The 20,093-nt window shown below is 36.3% G+C and overlaps 1 protein-coding gene across 5 annotated transcripts in view; it reads right to left on the reverse strand.

Moving 5' to 3' along the window:
* Positions 1-20,093, reverse strand: part of STK3 (serine/threonine kinase 3) — a 330,283-nt gene that overhangs the window by 110,553 nt on the left and 199,637 nt on the right.

Here is a 20,093-nt window from a genome sequence, read left to right on the forward strand (position 1 = left end):
TAAATAATTTGTTTTTTCCCTTATTTTTTAAATGGTCAAAGGATAACCGTATTTTTGAATGAGGAGAAAGGGCCCAGAAGAAAGGGATCATGTAGCTGACTAAAGAAACAAGCAGAGAAGGGGCCTTTTGAGGGAAGTGAAAAAACCAAGAGCAATAAAACAATTACTGTTCTTCATGCGTACCTCCATCACAGAACTTGTTACACTGCATTATAATCAGTTATCAGTTTATTTGTCTCACTCATTAGATTGCAATCTTCTTGTAGGCAATTACCATGTCTTATTTTTCTTCCATACCCATATTTATAAATGGGAAAAATACATAACCTCTGAACCAGGGAGACAAGGAAACATAGTGAGGATACAGAAACATATTAAAGTTAAAAGAAAACTGACATCTAGTTAGTGCCATAAGAAAAAAGTTATAAATACTGGAAAGAAACTATATTTGCAGATGACATCATTGTCTGTGTGGAAAATTTCACAGAATCTACAAAAAAACTCCTAGAACTAATAAAAATTAGTGTGTATGGCAAGGTCACAGGATACAAGGGCAATACACAAAAGTCAATTGCTTTCTTACATACCAGCAATAAACAACTGAAATTTGAAACTGAAAAAAATTTCAATAGAAAAAAAACCCACTTAGGTCTAACATATTAAAACATGTACAGGATCTGTATACATTGATGCAAAAAATAAAAGATGATCTAAATAAATTGAGAAACATCCCATGTTCATGAATTTGAAGACTCAATACTGTTAAAATGTCATTTCTTCCTTAACTTGATGTATAGATTTCATTCAATCCCAATAAGAATTCCTGGAAGCTAATTTAGAAACATTGACAAAATGATCTTTTCTATGGAAATGCAAAAGGCCTAGAACAGCCAAGGCAATACTGAATCAGAAAAACAAAATTTGGCCAGGAGTAGTGGCTCACACCTGTAACCCCAGCACTTTAGGAGGCCGAAGTGGGTGGATTGCTTGAGCCCAGGAGTTTGAGACTGGCCTGGGCAACACAGTGAGACACTGTCTCTACAAAAAATACAAAAATTAGCCAAATGTGGCAGTGTGCGCCTACAGTACCAGCTACTCGGGAAGCTGATGTGGGAAAATCACTTGAGCCCAGGAGGTCAAAGCTGCAGTGAGCGTGATTGCTGCCACTGCACTCCAACCTGGTTAACAAAACAAGATGCCATGTCGAAAAGGAAAGGAAAGGAAAAAGAAAATCGGAAGATTCCGTGTCCAATCTTAAAACTTCTATAACACTATGATAATCAAAACAGCATAGTACTGGCAAAAGAATACACACATATAGCAATGATATATCAATGAAGCAGAATAAAGTGCTCAGAAACAGACCAACACAAATATAGTCAATAGATTTTTGAAAAGGACACAAAAGCAACTCATTGGAGAAAGAACAGTTTTTTCATTAAATGGTGCTAGAACAAGCTGGATATCCATACGAAAAAAAAAAAAAAAGAAAAAAAAAAGGACCCAGACATAGACTTTCTCAAAAATTAACTCAAAATGCTTCAAAGACCCATATAACAATGCAAAACCATAAAACCTATAGAAGAAAACTCAGGAGAAAATCTATGTGACTTTGAGTTTGGTAGTGAATTTATAGACACCAAAAGCATGAACCATGAAAAAAAGCTGATATTTTCATAGTAAAACTAAAAACTTCAGCTGGGCATGGTGGCTCATGCCTGGTAATCCCAGCACTGAAGGAGGCTGAGGCAGGAGGATTGCTAGAGACCAGGAGCTTGAGGCTACAGTGAGCTATGATCATCCACTGCACTCAGCTTGGGCTACAGAGTAAGACCCTGTCTCTAAAAAAACAAAAGGCAAAAACTAAAAACTAGAAAATTCTGCTCTGTGAAAGACACTGTTAAAGAATGAAAAGACAAACTAAAAATGGGAGAAAACATTTGTTAAATACATACTTTATAAAGGACTCATATCCAAAATACACAAAGAACTCTTAAAAATTCACAATAAGAAAACATACAACACAATTTAAAAATGGGGAAAAGTATTGAACATTCACTTTGCCAAAGATATATAAATGGCAAATAAGCATATAAAAAGATGCCCAGCATCTTCATCACCAAGGAATTGCAAATTAAAACGAGATACCACTAAACACCTTTTAGAATGGTTAAAATGCAAAAGCAAACAAACAAAAACCCTGACCATACAAACCGCTGGTGCACAGCAACAGAAACTCTCATTCCTTGGTTACTAGGAATATAAAATAATGCAACTTTGGAAAAGTTTGACAGTTTCTTACTAAGCTGAACATATCATAAGATCCAGCAACTATGATCCTAGATACTTACTCAATGTACCTGAAAACTTATATCCACACAAAAGCCAGCATATGAATGTATACAGCAGCTTTATTTACTAATAACTGCCCCAAACTAGTAAGCAACCATTGAAGATGGCCTTCAATAAGTTAATGGATAAATGAACTGTGGTGTATCTATGCAATGTAATACTATTCAGTGATAAAATGGGGTTTTAAGCCACACACACAAAAAAACATGGATGACTGTTACAAAAAACATACTGTTAAGTGAAAAAAGCCAGTCTGAAAAGGCTGCATAATATATGATTCCAATTATATGATATCCTGGAAAAGCCGAAACTGTAAATGGTAAACAGATCAGTGGTTGAAAGGGCGGTGGGGGAGAGTTGATTATGTGAAGCACAATGGATTTTTTTAAGGGTGATGAAACTGTTCTGTTTGACACTACAGTGTATCATATGTATCATTTTGATGCCTAATACCATGCATTTATCAAAACTTTACATCATAAAGAGTGAACCTACTGAGGCAGGAGGATCCCTTGAGACCAGGAGTTCTAGATCAGCCTGAGCACACAGTAAGACCTCTGTCTCTACAAAAAATTAAAAAAATTAGCCAGGCCTGGTGGTGCCTGCCTGTAGTCCCAGCTACTTGGGAGGCTGAGGCAGGAGGATCACTTCAGCCCAGGAGTTCAAGACAGTGAGCTATGTTTGTGCCACTGAACTTCAGCTTGGGTGAAAGAGAGAGACCCAGTCTCAAAAGCAACAACGACAACAACAACAAAAAGAGTGAACCTAAAGTATGCAAAATTTAAAACAATAATTTAGGAGGTCAGGGGATCCCAGGGCGAAATGTAGAATTGTGGCAAAAAAAAATAAAAGTAACTGTATTAAAAATGTATTGAAACAACTTCACTGAAGGGGGTGAGGAGAAGAAAAGGTACTAACCTAAGTAACTTTGGAGTAAGTGAACTGTGAATTCTGTTAGAGTAAAGACAAAAGGAATGATACATAAGCACTGCAACTGATAATGTTGTTTTCCATGTTTTCCACATGGGTTAAGAATTCTGAAACCACTACACATGTATACTGGAGTTGAAAAACTTAGTAAATGAATGATGGGAGCCAGGTTTCTCACCACTGGAGTTGTAGGTTATAAACAAGCAAGAGGACCCACCTAGAATAATAATGGATTAGAGTCAGACACATCAGTATAAATTAATGTTTAGTTTAATACAGATACAGATGTATACACATACATATATACACACACACACACACACACACAGGTGCCTACATATGTAGTTATAAATGTGTATATACACAGGTTAGTATACACACATATATCTCCTTGCCTTGTAAGCTGAGAGGGCACAGAAGCAACAACATCCCACAGTAAAAAAAAAGTCCCCCTGGAATTCAATCTTGATTTCCTACAGTTTTCCAGTAAAAAGGAAGTAGGCTCCTTATTCTAGGACTGGAACAGGAAATATACAATATGAGCCTAGAATATCTTATAGTGTCAGAGAGTAAGAAAGTGCTAAAAACAAAACAAAACCCCACAATGATGGGGATATGTCATAGGGACAAAGGAGTAAAATCAAAAGGTTCCCAATGGCCAAAGCTGGAACAATTTGAGCAAAATAAATAAACATAGTAGTATTGGACTATAATCCAAAATATAAACTAATAACCGTGAGTCAATACTGATGCAAATGACTGAATAAATGGGGAGAACAGACAAATATCCTGTATAGAAAAAATTCTAAATACTCAGTCCTCAAGAAAGTTGAGAATAACCCCCCACTTCTTAAATATGAGCTGTGTACTGTGACTTCCTTCCAAAGAGTACAGTATGAAAAGGAAGAAAGAATATTTTACTGTAAAGAAATGTGACATGCTACCTCAGTCAGGTGATCCTGGTTAACATCAACAGTGGTAAGTCATGTTGACAGAATAATTTACTCTTGATGTGATGAGACTTATATTTATCTCTGGGTCTTCTCAAAAACCAGTAAGCTTAGTCTCATCATTAGAAAAAAAATCCCAATTGAAGGATATTCTATAAAATATCTAACCATTATTACCCCAAACTCTCAAAGTCATCAAAAACAAGGACATTCTGAGAAGCTGCGACATCATGAACCCTTTCTGTGCATGGCTTATATCATTTAACATCCTCCAGGGAAATACATGCTTGCCACAAATGACAAAATTGCATTCGTTTTTATGGTATATATGCCATGTGAAATTAGCCAAGCGCAGAAAGACTAAAGCTGATCTCATGGCAGTAGAGAGTAGAAATGGTGTTTTCCAGAGGTAGGGGAGGCTTGTGGAGGCTGGGGGTGGTAGGGAGAGATGGGTCAATAAATACAAAATTACAGTTAGGAGGAATAATTTCTGGTGTTCTACTGCATAGTACAGTGACTATGGTCAGCAATATTGTATATTTCAAAATGGTAGAAGATTTTGAATGTTCTTACCACAAATAAATGATAAATGCATGAGGTGATGGAAATGCTAAATATTCTGATTTGATTTTTACACATTATATACATGTATCAAAACATCACACTTTACCCTGTAAATATGTATAATTGTTATGTATCAATTTTTGTTTTTTAAAAAAAGAGAAGCCTAAGGAGACATGATGACTAAATGTAATACTGCATCTTGATGGGCCCTAAAACACAAAAAGAACATTAGGTAAAAACTAAGTAAATCTGAAAAGAATAGGCACTTTAGTTTCAAATCTGTATTAATATTGGTTCATTATTTAGACAAATGTATCATACGAATATAAGATGTTAATAACAGGGGAGACTGAATGTGGGAGGCATATGGAAACTCTCTAAACTATTTTTGTATTTCTTCTATAAATCTAAAACTATTTAAAAATAAAAAGTTAACTTTAAAAATTGAGAAAATCCTTTGCTTCTTAATTTGAGCAAATATTTATTATCTGTTTCACCACAAGGCCCAACACTACAACTCATAAGTCAAAGGTTCTCACCCAGGCCACACATTGGAATCTGCTAGGAAGGTTTTTTAAAAATCCTGATGCCTAGGCCCTAGCCTATAACAATTAAGTGAGAAATTTCCCAGAATAAAAATCAAGCATTGCTTTTTGTTTGTTTTTGCCAAAAGCCACCACAACCACCACGAGAAAGCTCAAATGATCTAGCAATTTATTAAATATTTTACATATTATATTGAGTATCACAAATCCCAAAGAATCACGTTTCTATTACAGGTAATAAAGCATATAAACTTTAAGAGATTAATATCTATAATTTTTATACTGACAAGAACTCTGTATTCTATTACTTCACCAAAAATTTTTTTGCAGTCTCTTTTCAGAGTATTTTTAAAATATCTTACAAATTTCAATATGTATATGCTTTTAAAAAATGCACTTAAGTGCATTCTATTTTCAAAATAGCATCTTTTATTCAATAATATATTTTAAACTTTCATATGGCAGAGACAATTCCCATAAGTTTGCTCTACATCATACACAACACTACTGTAGAATGCTCCTTGGTAACAACAAAATGTTGCATTTTGAAGCTTTATTGCATAGAAAGAGCAATTTTGTCAACATATATTCTTTAAAGGTAGACTTGCCATAAGCAATTCAAGAGTTTACAGCAAATATGAACAAACAGATATATTATTTAATCAACTCATACTAAAGATTTGGGAATACCTTCCACTAATATCCAGAAAACAAAATTCTTACTATGTAATACAGTTGAACCATCTCAACACCTAATTTACATCACATGCTCAGAAATGCCAAAAGAAGATCTTTGTCATAGTTAGCAATGCTTAAACTAACACAACAACTTTGATATTGGATTAACCTTCTACAGAAATCTGTTTGAGATTTGTTTAATTTTAGAAATCTGTACAATTACCTCAGCACCTATCAAAACATGTCAATTTGTCAAGATACATTCAAGCTTTTCCTATAATAGATATAAAAAATCAAATTCATAAGGCACTATTCCAATCATGCTCCATACTTTTCTTGAATAAAAAATATTTTAAAAGGTTTGTTTATAATAGCTACCCAGGGCACAGGTGTACGCATTAAAATTTTAAAAACCAACATATCTTGTAATGGTTATCATATACCATTTCCTTTTTAAAAGCTACACTATAAATTGATGAAAATGGCAATTTAATTTTAGGCCCCTAATATTTCCCCAACTACAATAAGCCAAACTAGAAAAAAGTAAATTAAATTTGGAAATCTTTTGTTTATATTGTTATAACCCATAAATTCTCTGAAAATTATGTTAAGAATACAGGATCCACACACAATAGACCCAAGTATCAATACTTGATGTGAAATATAAATCTCTCCCTTAATGTAGCAGTGAATTTCAGTTCTGAAATTTTGAAATCAGAGAAAAAATTTTATTTACATTATCTAAAAAGTTAGCTATATGAAATTTGTCAGTGGTCCAATGCTAAACTTGTGTTATATTTGCTCCGTCACTGCTTAAGGACCAATCCAGAGTCTGGACTGGAAACAGCTACAGTAAAAGCTGCCAGAGAATACAGGTCCTCTGGGCTGAAAATAAATCAGAAGCAAAAGTTGGCAATACAGATCTCTCACCATGCTGAAAAAACCTTTCATCCATGAAATAATCAAAAAGGAGAAAACAGAATGGAGAAAAATTTCACTGAAAACAACTGGGACACCAAAATATCCATCTAAAACTTTCTGTCATATCCTAAAAGAAAGTCAACTCCCCAGTACCACAACTAAGTAGGTAATGGCCAAATGAATCCCTCAAACTAAAGCTAAAGAAAAAAAAAAAAAGAACCAGAAAGTTTCATGGGCCAAAGGTAACCAAGCTAAGTTGTGAACACAAATAACAAGAGGTTGCAAAGCAACAACCTTGACTTAACAGATACAGATGTTAGGTCAAGCACAGTATCAATTAGATAAGGAGGGGCCCAAGATTGTACTTTTGTTCCACCACGTCGACAAAATTATTGTAAAAGACCCAGTGGTTAAGAAAAAGAAAAGTATCATTTATGTCTATTCTTTTTGTTGTGTTGTTGAGACAGGGTCTAGCTCTGCAGTGGTGCAATCTTGACTCAATGCAACCTCTGCCTCCTGGGCTCAAGCAATCCTTCCACCTCACCCTCCAGAGTAGCTGGGACTACAGGTGAGCACCACCATGCCTGGCTAATTTTTGTATTTTTTGTAGAGATGGGGTTTCACCATGTTGCTTAGGCTGGTCTTGAACTCCTGAGCTTAAGCTATCCACCTGCCTTGGCCTCTGAAAGCGCTAGGACTACAGGCATGAGCCATCGTGCCTGGACCATTTACTTCTATTCTAATCAACTATAAATTTGGGTATGAGTTGCTTTAATTGTCGTGATTCCTTGTAATGCTACCTTACAGAAGTTTTCCCTTCCCTGCTTGTCACTTTGTTTGACAACTTCTCTAAAACAAATCAGAATTGAACAAACTATGATTTTTTTCTTTGAATTGTTCTAATTTATGGGCACTCAAGGAGTCTGTTAATCACTGAAATATATTAAGGGTTTTATAGATTTATAAAGAGATTATATTACAAACTCAATATCAAAAATTACAATTTTAGGCCAGGCACGGTGGCTCACACTTGTAATCCCAGCACTTTGGGAGGCCAAGACGGGCAGATCACTTGAGGTCAGGAGTTCAAGACCTGTCTGGCCAACATGGTGAAATCCCGTCTCTACTAAGAGTACAAAAACTACGCAGGCATGGTGGCAGGCGCCTATAATCCCAGCTAGTCAGGAGACTGAGGCAAGAGAATTGCTTGAACCCAGGAGGTGGAGGCTGCAGTGAGCTGAGACTGCACCACTGCACTCCAGCCTGAGCAACAGAGTGAGACTGTCATTCATAGATAGACAGATAGATAGATAGATAGATACATAGATAGATAGATAGATAGATAGATTTTAAAAATAAAATAAAAATTACAATTTTAGAACACTCCAAGAAATTATGAACGGCAGGAGCTCCCATCAAAATGGAGATTAGAACACGGGTTTACGCCTTCCCTCGCAAAACCCTCTCAAAACTACAACAAAGTCACAGAAAAGAATAAACCCAAAAAGACAAACAGCACAGGGGAATAGACAACAGCATATAGGAGATGTCAAAAATGTGGAAGCTAGAAAAAATGTTTGGAAGTTAGAAAACAGATAAATAGGTAAGTAGCTAACTCAGCAGACCAAAAATAAAACTTAAGCTTGCAAAGAGAAAAGTCACAAGCAGCATGTGAATTCAGAGTAGTGAACCCTACCATCTTTTACAGCAAGATTTGCTGGTCGACTAGTTCCACTCTTATACACAGAGCTGCCAGAGGTAATTTTAGTGCTTCTCTCAAATATAATCCCAATACATTTGAGGAAAGCCCATAAAATGAAATGTCAGAGATCAAAACAAACACAAAAGAAACACAGACAAGGCAGGGAACAAAAGAAAACTCAAAATAATAATAAGGAAATAATAACGTAGAAGAGAAAGCTATCTTAGACATTAAATATCTAATATGAAAAAAGAGCAAGTGTGGAAGATAAACTTCAGGCAATCTGAGAAGAACAAAAAGAGAAAAAGAGGGAAAAGGAAACAGAAAAGATAATTGAAAGACTAACCTAAGAGGTTCAACAACCAAATAAAAGGAGATCCAGAGAGAGAGAAGAGGAGAGACAGTGAAAATTATCCAGAAATAGCAAACATGAAATCACACAGAACTGAAGGGTGTTTCCAGATTTAAAAAGTCAAAAGACATTCCATACGATAAATGGGGAAAAGATGTACACCAAGGCACATTATTAGGAAAGTTTTAAATAACGGGGACGATGTAAGGATCCAAAAAGCTCCCACATTCAAACATTCAAAGAATCAGGTATCAGAATGGCATCTATCTTCTCATCAGCACTATTGCTGAGCAAGGAAAAAGAGCAAGGTTTTCAAAATTATAAAAGAAAGTTATTTTCAATCCAAAATTTTACACTCAATCAATCAATTAAGGGCAAATGTACAATAAAGACATGGTCAGATATGTAAGGACTGAAAACAACTGCTGATGTCAGGAAACTACTGGGAGATATGATACATAAAAACAAGGATGTAAAACAAGAAAGACAGAAGACAACATCTAGGAATAAAGAGATTACAGAAGAAAAAAAGAGGACATTCCACAGGTTGATGTTGAAAGGAAGTCTTAGGATGACAGCTGCTCAACACTCCTAAAGAGCAATTAGTTCAGATTAGTAGAGGACAGAAGACTAGAGAAGGCATGAATCAATAAAAAAAAAAAAAGTGCGGTATTAATAAATTGTGTTTGAACATACACAGAGGAGTTCAGAGCTCCAGCAGAGAGTCTGGGAATATAGCATTGGGGAACAAACTTAGTGATTAGAAAACTATAAAAACCACAACAGTAACAAAAACCAAGACAATTATTGGTTCAGAAAGTCACAAAAAGAAATAACATGTAATCATAATATGAGATAAGTGAACAGTATTTACACAGTTATAACTATATAAGAATTTGTTTTAATTGTGATTACACAGGAAAAATTAGAAATAACAAGTAATCAATTCTTTTACAAGGTTTCAATTTGTCATCAATAATTTCATCTGAACTATTTCTTATTAAATAAAATTTACTTTTTACCATGTAAAGGAATAAGTAAATGTTCTTTACTGGTTTTCCTCAAAAAAAAAAAAAATATATATATATGTGTGTGTGTGTATGTATATTTGTACATACTTTCAAATATATGTATACAAATATACATATATACACATATATTTGAGGAAAACCAGTAAAGAACAAATATATATATTAATAAAAATAAAAAATATAAAAATATATATTGTAAAAATATAAATATATAATATATAAATATATATATATGTTTTTTCTTTTTAGAGAGACAGAGAGAGAAAGGCTGGAGTCCAGTGGCATTGATCATGGCTTACTGCAGCCTCAACTGCCCAGGCTCAAACCATCCTCCCACCTCAGGCTCCCAAATAGCTGGGACTACAGGCATGCATCACCAAGCCTGGCTAATTTTGTGGGTTTAAAAAAAATTTTTTTTTTGTAGAGACAGGGTTTCACCATGTTGCCCAGGCTGGTCTTCAACTCCCGGGCTCAAGCAATCAGCGTGTCTTGGTCTCCCAAACTGCTGGGATTACAGGCGCGACCCACTGTGCCTGGCCCAAATATATTTATTTTTAATTTTAAAACTAGGTTTATAAAAATATCTACCAACTCTTCCAAACATATTTGCCAGCTAAAATTTGTTTTAAAATGTTTTTTTTTTGTTTTTTTTTTTTTTTGAGACGGAGTCTCGCTCTATCGCCCAGGCTGGAGTGCAGTGGCGCGATCTCGGCTTACTGCAAGCTCCGCCTCCCGAGTTCACGCCATTCTCCTGCCTCAGCCTCCCGAGTAGCTGGGACTACAGGCGCCCACATCCGCGCCCGGCTAATTTTTTGTATTTTTAGTAGAGACGGGGTTTCACCGTGGTCTTGATCTCCTGACCTTGTGATCCGCCCGCCTCGGCCTCCCAAAGTGCTGGGATTACAGGCGTGAGCCACCGCGCCCGGCCTTAAAATGTTTTTTTAAAAATTGAATCTATATCGGTTCATACCAGATCAGTAATGTTATTTTGGTGGCCACAAGGTAGGGCAAAACCAGTAGGGGCAACCACCAAAAAAACCCTGAAAACTAAACAAACAGAACAATAACAACAACAACAAAAAAGCCTGGCCAAAATGTTACAACAGCAGTAGTGATGGTGTAAGTAGTGGCATTAATAAAAACAAAAGCTAAACTTTATTGAGCATACTATGTGCAAAACATTATTCTAAGTGCATATATATATATAAAATTATACCCTCATAACAACTCTATTTGCAGATGGTAAAACTGAATTAGAGAGGTTAAATAACCTGCCCAAAGACATAAAGTTATTTGGGAACAGAACTAGAATTCACATTCAGATAGTCTGATCTATTTTTAGATAATGCAACCTCCCTTTTATCAACTAAGTACATTACAGGCTTCTGGACTGACCTGGGCTAATTCTGTCGCTGTTCTGTTCTTTACCTAATTCAAAAGGTTCTCAAAAGGTAGATTTTTGGCCAGAAACAGCTCAGGCCTGTAATCCCAGCACTTTGGGAGGCTGAGGCAGGTGGATCACTTGAGGTCAGGAGTTCAAGACCAGCCTGGCCAACATGGCAAAACCTTGTTTCTACTAAAAATACAAAAATTAGTTGGGCATGGTGGCACACGCCTGTAACCCTAGCTACCTGGGAGGCTGAGGCAGAAGAATCGCTTGAACCCAGGAGGCAGAGGTTGCAGTGAGCTGAGATCACACCACTGCACTCCAGCCTGGGCAACAGAGTGAGACTCCATCTCAAAAAAAAAAAAAAAAAAAAAAAAAAAGAAGGCAGACTTTTGAAGCTCCCTATTGAATAGGGGTAAGGAGAAAGAAGGGAAGGGAAGGGGGAGTTTCTGTCTAAGAAATGCTCACCTGAAACTGTATCACCACCTGAGGGGAATGGGTTATTCAAAGCACCCTGGCATTTCTCCCCATACCCATGCTGAGAATCAACTGCTTTAGTGAAGCACGTTTAAAGGGAATATGCCATTATTCAGACATTAAGGACCCCAACCAACCTGAACAGCTCTGAGTTCAGACCATAAGAGGTCACCAGAAAGTCCTCATTTCTTTTCCAAGGATAGAAGCTCTAAGACATAGTCTAAGACCAATTAGACTTCTTTTCTTTGAGTCATTAATAAGTTAATATGAAGTCAAATAACACCTTTCTTTAGATAAAAGTAAAGGACCTGATACATGCATAAAAGTGAAAAGATTTCATTCAAGCTTAACATCAAAAAGTATCCCATTTTTTGCTCAACATTTCACTTAAAATTCTTCTACACCCATTTAACTCCTTGTATTTTACTTAACACTGTAATCCCTAAGAAATGTCTGAGCTCCAGTGACAAAGCAATTCTTCTAAACTCCTTATCAATCTTTTAAAGTACTTTAAAAATAGCATGTCAATGCTGCATTCTGTGCCTTATCTTATAAATTCAATTAACATCATTCTGCTTTGAAAATCATCATCCAATGTACCACATGTAGAACATTTGCTTTGCTGTTTTACTTAAAAACAAGTACTCTTTTACTGTATAAATATTTAAAAACTTATTCAAGTACCTGTATAATATTTCAATAAGCCATACCAGCAAACTTACAAATTAGTATGTTAAAAATCATCAACTAAATTCAAGAAATACATAAGAATGAATAGTGCTTGTTGTGTAAATACCAAATTACCAAATTGCATGCTTACATTTTGAGTACTAAGGATAAACTAGTATTAACTGAACAAATCCTGTATGCCTGCTTTTTATATACACAACTTAGATTAAACTTTGTGTTCATTTAGTCAAAAATTAATGTAAATTTTATAAAAAATATTTTATTTTTATGAAAAAAGAGTATCACTTCAATGAAATAAATTGGCCTACTGAACATCAAGAGATGTGTAGTCTATGATAAATTAGCTGTTTTATTTAAAACTGTATATGTAATCCAATTTAAGCCAATTCACAAAAGAATCCCAAAGGAATAAATGATATAAACTATGTAAGATTCTGAGCCTTTAATGTGGATAAACTTTCCTGAGAAATTATATCTACTAATTTTAAAAGTTGCTAAAACTAAATGGTAATGCAGGATATACATTAACTGTAGAAAGACTTCAGATTCATTCTGCCTATCTCATTCTTTTAAGTGCTTGTGAGAATGTATGTGTGTACGTATGTATGTTTTCCACGCAGGGCAACATCTAATAAAATGACCTCAAAATGGAAGGTACTGCCTGAAAAAATAATCTGCATGTGAATATTGCTCAATGTGTGACTCTCCAAACTTTTTACTTTTTTCTTATAATTTCAGTAAAAAGACCATAAGAGTTTTACCCAGAAACACTAAGCTTTGCGCCAGAGAATAAATGTTTATTCAGGGAAAAAAAAATCATAAAAACCTGACATAATTTTTAAGTGCTCACAATATTTTCAGTCCTCCCTCAAAAAGCAAAAACTAATTCCCCTCACCTTGAATATGGATAGGACTTAGTAACATATACCTAAAACGACTTGGTGTTGTTGGATTTGAAACTAAGCAGTAGGCAGAAGCTAGAAGCACTTTGAAGACAGTTTTAGTAAAAGCCTGAAGAGTCATGAAAAAACTATTAGAAGCCTGATAGCTTTTAAGAAAGTTTCAGGAAGGTAAGGGAAATATTAGAAAGCTGGAGAAAAGGAGATTCTTACGTGGTGGCAGAAAATTTAGAAACATTGTTTTATTAGTCCATTCTCACACTGCAATGAAGGAATACCTGAGTAATTTATAAAGAAAAGAGGTTTAATTGATTCATAGTTCCACATGGCTGGGGAGGCCTCAGGAAACTTAAAATCATGGCAGAAAGCACCTCTTCACAGGGCAGCAGGAGAGAGAACCGCTGAGCAAAGCAGGGAAAGCCCCTTATAAAACCATCAGATCTCCTGAGAACTCATTCATTATCACAAGAATCGGGTGGTTATTCCCTGATTCAATTACCTCCCACCAGGTCCCTCCCATGACATATGAGGAATATGGGAACTACAGTTCAAGAGGACATGTGGGTAGCAACACAGCCAAACCATATCATTCTGCCCCTGCCCCCTCCCAAATCTCATGTCCTCACATTTCAAAACACAATCATGCCTTTCCAACAGTCCCCCAAAGTCTTAGCTCATTCCAGCATTAACTCAAAAGTACAAGTCCAAAGTCTCATCTGAGACAAGGCAAGTCCTTTACAGCAGCACCCCACTACCATACCAATTTACTGTATTAGTCCATTCTCACGCTGCTATAAATACCTGAGACTGGGTAATTTATAAAGAAAGGAGGCTTACTTGACTCACAGTTCCACATGGCTAAGGAGGCTTCAGGAAACTTACAATCATGGCAGAAGTCAGCTCTTCAAAGGGCAGCAGGAGAGAGAAGTGCCCAGCAAAGAGTTTTGGAAAAGCCCCTTATAAAACCATCAGACCTCATGAGAATTCACTCATTATCACGAGAACAGCATGTGAGTAACTGCCCCCATGATTCAATTACCTCCCACCAGGTCCCTACCACGACACATGGGGATTATGGGAACTATAATTAAAGGTGAAATTTGGGTGGAGCCACAGCCAAACCATATCAACTGTTGACTATAGGAACCAGAAAAGTAACAGGAAAAGCAAAAAATGTACCTAATGAACTGGGTGGTCTAGCAAAGCATTTAAGATGTTGCCTGATTTCTTCCTGCTGCTATAATCAAACACAAAAGGAGAGAGATAAGCTTAAGAAAAGACAATTAAACAAAAGAGGGACCAAAGACTTGTTGATTTTATACATCTCCAGCCTCTACACACAGCAAACCATGCTACAGTTATGAGACAGCTTCCAAGCAAACCTCAAATCCAGGCAATATTAAGGAAATTATGGTAAAAATATCAAGCTGAAAAGGTGACTGTAAAATCCTTTAAGATTTCTGAGAGATACATGCAGTTCCTCAAATAACAGGGCTTCTAAGAAGCTTAAAGGCATTGTCCCTGCACAATCTCATCAAAAAGCCAAAATTAGGGAAACAATTATCTCAACAAAATTTATGAGTGTAGATTATTCTAATGGAGTAAGTTCCTATAAATCTCATTTATAGGAGACCCACAAAGTGTTTTTGGCAGAAACACTACCAGCATTGACTGCAGAGCACAGAGATGCATGAAATGGAAAGAGGGCTTTGGACTCCAAAATTTCTAACCACAGGAAGCAGGCTCACAAAACTATCTAGCTCAACATACAGGCTACCTTCCGTGAAAAAGGAAGAACTCAGTGGGCAGAGCAAAAAACAGAGAACATAGAAAGGAGTCATGAAAAACTATGCTGAGGTAGGAATAGAACTTAGTTTTAATGAAGAAACTTCTAACATTTGCTTGGCTGGATTCCAAAACCGCTATGGAAGTTTTCTACGCACTCATGTGCACTTCCTGTCTTCCCTTTTTTTAAACAGAACTACCCACAGTGATATAATTTTATGCCTGATCCACCATTGTATGTCGGCTATTCAGGGCGGTAGGGGTGGGTTAAGAAACTTCTCTCTTTTGTTTATAGGTCTTCAGATTGAGAGGAACTGGACCTAAGGAACATTATCTCTATCTCAATGTAATTTAGAGGATGACATTCTAGATTTTGATCCGATATTGTAAAGAAATAATACTTAGGGTAGATGGGATAGTGCGTGTATTTTGCATGGGCAGGGAATGTAAATAATGTGCGGCCAGAGGATAGTCTGAGCTAGTTTTAAAACATAGCCATAAATTCTTTGGCAATTCTCCCCTCGAAAGGTGGAGCCTCATTCCTACTGCCTTGATTGCAGGCCAGACCTAGTGACTTCTTTTTTTTTCAATTGAGGTGAATTTCATATACAAAAAAATTAACCATTTTAAAGTATACAAATCAGTGGCACTTAGTACATTCACAATGTGCAACCATCTCCTCTATCTAGTATCACAACATTTTCATCACCTCAAAAGAAAACACTCTACCCATTAAGGAGTCGCTCTCCATCCTTCCCTCCTTCCCACTCCCTGCCCACCACAATTGGGTCCTGTCCTGGTCTCTGGTAACCACCAATTTGCCTATAATTCAATTGTAAGTTGTAAGAGTTCTCTATACAGTTTGCCTTTTTTTTTTTTAAACAGATAGGGTCTCATTATGTTGCCCAGCTAGTCTTGAATTCCTGGGCTTGGGTGATCGACCCATCTCAGCCTCCCAAAGTGCTGGTATTACAGGCATGAGCCACCGCACCCAGCTTCTATACATTTTGGATACTAGACCCTTATCAGAAGCATAATTTGTAAATATTTTCTCTCATCCTACAGGCTGTCTTTTCACTTCTTGATAATTTATTCTTTTATGCACAAAAATGTTTAATTTTGATGAAGTTCAGTTTATCTTTTTTCTTTTGTTACTTCTGCTTTAGGATCATTTTCTAAGAATTCACTGACAAATCCAAAGTCATGAAGACTAACCCTATGTTTCCTTCTAAGAGTTTTAAAGTTTTAGCTCTTACATTTAGGTTGCTGATCCAGCCAATCAGATCTTATACTAAAAGCCTGCTGTATTTGATAAGACACAGGGGTCTAACTTCATTCTTTTACATGTGGCTATCCAGCTGTCCCAGTACCATTTGTTGAAGAGATTATTCTTTTCCCATTAAATAGTCTTAGCAACTCTGTTAAAAATCAGTTGGCCATACATTTATGGATTTATTTCCAGACTTTCTATTCCCTTGGTCTACATACCTATCCTTAAGCTAGTACCTACACTGATCTGATCGCTGCAACTTAATATTAAGTTTTGAAAACGGGAAGTGTGAGTCTTCTAACGTGGTTCTTCTTTTTTGATATGTTTTGGCTATTTGGGGCCCCTTTTTATTCCATATGAATTTGAGCACTGACTTTTCCTCTTCTGCAAAAAATAACCTGGAATTTGGAAATGGATCTTTAAATAATCTGTGAATTGCTTTGAGAAGTACTGCCATCTTCACAATATGATGTCTTCTAATCTTTGAACACAAGATATCTTTCTATTGATTGAGGTCTTTTATTTTAGCAATGTTTTGTACTTTTCACTGTACAAGTTTTTCACCTCCTTGGTTAAATTTATTCCTTAGGTATTTCATTCTTTTGGATGCTATTATAAATGGCACTGTTTACTTAAATTCCTTTCTACATTTTTCATTGCTGGTGCCTAGAAATACAACCGAGTTTTGTGGTTGATGCTGTACCTTGAAACTTTGCCAAATTTGTTTACTAGCTCTAGCAGATTTAGATGGTTGACAGATACCAACCAGGAAGCTGCTCTAGCTCATGGGGAGCTGAACAAAGGTATCTGCACCAGTCCCTCAGGGAACCACCAGACAGGTCAAAATGAAAACTACAGTTTTTTTTTTTTCAGAACAAAGTTCTTATTGTCCTCCTCCTGGCACCAGTGAGCTATACCAGGAATATGGGTTGCTGGCCCCATAGCTGCTGCTGAGCTAGAAAATAAAGGATACTAGGTATATAAGCAAAAATGTCATAATGTTTTCTTACCAAAATCTGGCAGTCTTCCGGATGCTGTAAGTTTTCTATCAGATTACAGAGTTATGCAAAAGTTGATTTGTCAGTTTTTGCCAGCTTAACAGTTGCTTCTGTGGAGATAATCGATTCTTGGAGCTCCCTGCTCCACCACTCACTTGCTTTTAAAAACTAGAATGAGCCGGGCACAGGGGCTCATGCCTGTAATCCCAGCACTTTGGAAGGCTGAGGTGGGTGGATCACCCAAAGTCAGGAGTTCAAGACCAGCCTGACCAATATGATGAAACTCGGTCTCTACTAAAAATACAAAAATTAGCCAGGTGTAGTGGCATGAATCTACAGTCCCAGCTACTCAGGAAGCTGAGGCAGGAGAACTGCATGAACCTGGGAGGTAGAGGTTGCAGTGAGCCAAGCTCATGCCACTGCAATCCAGCCTGTGCAACAGAGCAAGACTCCATCTCAAAAAAATAAATAAAAATAAAATAAAATAAAATAAAAAGAATGTGGCAGAAGTGACAGTATTTAGCTCCTGAGACTACAACATAAAAGACAGTGAGAAGTCCTCTTTGTTCTCTCTCTTGGACCACTCACTCTGAGAGCCCCAGAATGAGCCATCCTGGAAGTGAATCCTCCAGCCCTTGTCAAGCCTTCAGATGACTGCAGCTCTGACGAACACTTAGACTGCAATCTCATAAGAAACCCTGAGAATGAATCACCTAACTAAGACCCTCTTGAAACAGCAATCTACAAATACCATGATAATAAATGTGCGTTGTTTTAAGGTGCTATGTTTTGGGGGTACAAGATATTTAAAGCTGAGACTCAAAAGAAAAGAACCTAGCCACTCCAAGAGTTCTAAGGAAAAAGAGTGTTTCAAGCACAGAGTATAGCACATGCAAAGGCCCTGAGTAAGGAAAGATCTTAAGCATATTAAAAAAAAATAATAAAAATCTGAAAGACTAGTGTGACTTAAGCTCAGCGAAGGAAAGAAAAATGGTGAAGAAAGAGATCACCAAGGGGGCAGAAAGAAACCAAAATGACTGTAACAAAGCATTAAAAAGTAGTAAAAACTGATAATATATGATAAAGTGCCTTTGAACCCACAAGAAACAACTACAAAAATTTAACATTTAAAAACATTAACTGGAGAGAAATCTGAAACTAAATGTATCTATCATCACACAGGAATCCAGTTAGGAAACAGGAAACCCCGAGAGCAAGAACCAAGGGTCTTTACATCTCCCATATCACCTACTTACCTTTGTAGAATTAATGCACAATGACAAACCAGAAAAAAATACCTTTTGAAGACACTATTTAAAATTCTAAGTAGTGAATTCATTGGTGAAAGATTTTAAGTCTAGAATACAGGCTTCAAGTATCTCCTCACTAGGCATTCCATGACGATGGCCAAATAAATAACTCATGTAACTGCGTATCTAAAGAACATGATTATAAATCAGCTCTATGAAGATGCACATTTCTCCTTGTCCTGGGCTACCATGTGATAAAAGGTTTAATAATTGGTAAAAAGAGTAAAAGAATTTCAAAAGAATTCCCAACTGGATAACCAGTCTCTGAAATTAAAACTGAATTTAATTTAGCAAAATAATTCTATTTGTATACAGAAACTGTGAGATTTTTTTAAATGAACTTTTATGGGAGAACATACTGTTATAAAGTACATTTTCAATCAGTAAAAAATAAAATAATACACGTGTTTTCAGATCTTATGACTATTTGAATACTAAGGGTTATTCTCCTCTATATCTTTATCCAGAAAAAAAACATATAACTTGAAACACAGAGGCAAAAAATAATTAGCAAGGGATAGAAGCACCAGACACTACAAGCCAGGTGCAGTTGGCTCACACCTGTAATCCCAGCACTTTGGGAAGTCCAGGTGGGTAGATTACTTGAGGTCAGGAGTTTGAGACCAGCCTGGCCAAAAGGGTGAAACCCCATCTCTATTAAAAATACAAAAATTAGCCAGGCATGGTAGCGTGCGCCTGTAGTCCCAGATACTCATGAGGCTGAGGCAGGAGAATCGCTTGAACCTGGGAGGTGGAGGTTGCAGTGAGTCAAGATTGCGCCACTGTACTCCAGCTCAGGTAACACAGTGAGACACTGTTTCAAAAGAAAAGTATTAGACACTACAAAATGTGGTAAATAAATACAATTATTTTATTTTGTTATTTAAATGTAGTAACATCAGCATAAAGTAAAAGGAACTAATGGCTAGTTTTATATGCCAGGCCCTTTTATGTCCCACCTGCAACTCCTATTCTGCTATGGTACGCTTTATCTACAACATAGCTGGCGACCAGTTAAAAGAAAATTCCAGAAGATATGACACAAAATTGTCCAAATTCAAGACAATATTTATTTAACAAACCCAGAGTTAGTATCAACTAGATACTAGGTACTGTGCAAGTTCATCCTATCAACATTACATTCCAGTAATCACTAATTCTTAAGACATCAGAAAAAGATAGCAAATGTATAATGCAAACCAAATATATTTTGAGATTCAATGAAAAAACATATCTTACTTGTATAATAAAA

The sequence above is a fragment of the Macaca mulatta genome, chromosome 8 (assembly GCF_049350105.2).
Source record: "Macaca mulatta isolate MMU2019108-1 chromosome 8, T2T-MMU8v2.0, whole genome shotgun sequence".
Classification (NCBI taxonomy): Eukaryota; Metazoa; Chordata; class Mammalia; order Primates; family Cercopithecidae; genus Macaca; species Macaca mulatta.